Source organism: Nestor notabilis, unplaced genomic scaffold (genome assembly GCF_000696875.1).
Source record: "Nestor notabilis isolate BGI_N333 unplaced genomic scaffold, ASM69687v1 scaffold6650, whole genome shotgun sequence".
In the NCBI taxonomy this organism is placed as follows: Eukaryota; Metazoa; Chordata; class Aves; order Psittaciformes; family Psittacidae; genus Nestor; species Nestor notabilis.
In genome coordinates this window covers 44,576-46,356 of record NW_009909610.1, presented here as the reverse complement: position 1 = coordinate 46,356, position 1,781 = coordinate 44,576, and positions in this window count along the sequence as shown.

Here is a 1,781-nt window from a genome sequence, read left to right as displayed (position 1 = left end):
CACACATTTGCTATTTTACTACTAGAAATTACTAGGTATTACTGCTTCAAGTCACAGTCTGAGTTTGTTTTCTGTATTTGTGTTGCTTAAAAACAAAATAAAAAGAACCCACTCTGCTTTAGATTACTACTGATTTTCACATGGATTCAGATTTTAAATCCTCAAATAGATGGTTGAAGCGTGGCTAACATGCAACTTACTGAGATTTCAGTTATGACTTTTTGGGGAAAAAACACCTGTGACGCTTCTGGAGGAAAGCTTTATAAGACAGACTTGACAATTTGGTATTTCCAAATAATAATAAGAAATGATCTTGAAGAAAATTAGCTCTTCATCTCACTTAATTTGAGTAAGACAGTTACAGCTGCTTGCAAATAATTCAATTTAAAAATTGTGTATTGGTCTAAATCCAGACTAGACCACTAGAGTGAGCCACTAATAACTTGGTTCAGAAGGAAGAAAAAAATATAAAGCCATGAATATAGACACTCTTTAGAGCTGTGCATGTTTAGGTATTTTACAGTGTGAAGATACTTTAACGTAATTGAGTGTACAGAGAATTACAGGAATCAGTTCAAACAGAAATGAATTGTGCTTCATTAAATAAAAAAAATAAAAATAGGTGAGTTGGGCCTCACCTGTCTTTTAAGTACACACTGGTACTTGAATAAGATCACAAACCACACCAGAACTCCTAGCTAGCAACTTCTTTATTTTTTTTCTTTTTCATATCCAGTTGTATTCTTACCTAATGTAGTCTCATTTTCCTCATGATTAGGCTTTTTTCAAAGAAACTCTTGTTTTCCTTATTCAATGTTTTTTAATACTGGAGTTTTAAAACACATTCTAGTCTTCTGTTCCTGTGTTCTAGATTGATTGTACTTCTGTCTGAATGCTCATACCAAAAAAAATAACCCAACCTTCAAGTTACTCAAATTTTGATTACGTTTGAATAAATAGTTCTGAATTTCTCTTGCTAGTATTTGATTTGTGCTTTCCGGAGAGGAATGCATCTTCTTTTTGCTTTACTGTGCCCTCTTTGGTTAGAATTGCTTATGCAGAAAATGAAGCTTGGATTTTAAATACAGCTGAAATATGGAACTGGGTACTTAAATGTGAAGCCTAAATTTGATAACAGCTTTGGCATTTTTGTAATGTGAAGGCAGGGAGGAGAACCATCCAGAACAGCAGTCACTGATAATCTTTCACCTTCTTCAGAAAGGCAGTATCGTTGTTTTTCTGAAGCCGGCAACAGGAACAAATTAACAGAGGAGTATGTTAGCCAATTTGCTGAAAGTCATGTGGTTCATTCTGACTTTTCTTAGGATTGAGTGCACATATTAAACGTTATTTGCATTATTAATTTAAGTTGGAAGCAGTTAAGAATCTTCTAAGTATAATGATGAAATTTACTTTTTGTTTGCTTGAGGTGCTTTTTTGTCAAATGTTTTTGAAGAGACAGTGGTTTGGCTTTTGTCCACCAATTTGAAAACCAGTGAGATTTTATTTTTTTTTTTTAAGGTTGTCATTCTAATGGACCAGAATTTGCTGTTGCATGAAGAAATTTTCTGTTTGAACAGAAATGCAAGATCTGGTCAGTGTTTGTATAACCTTCCCTTAGACCACTGATAGAAAATTGACTGGAAAAGCTCCAGAAACCAGATTCATATACACTTGAGAGCATGGATTCACTTAGTCCCTTTCTTATTTTAGGACATCATAGTGGTCAAAACTACAGGAAAATCTTCAGGAGAAACTGGTAATAGATTGAAGAAAAAATC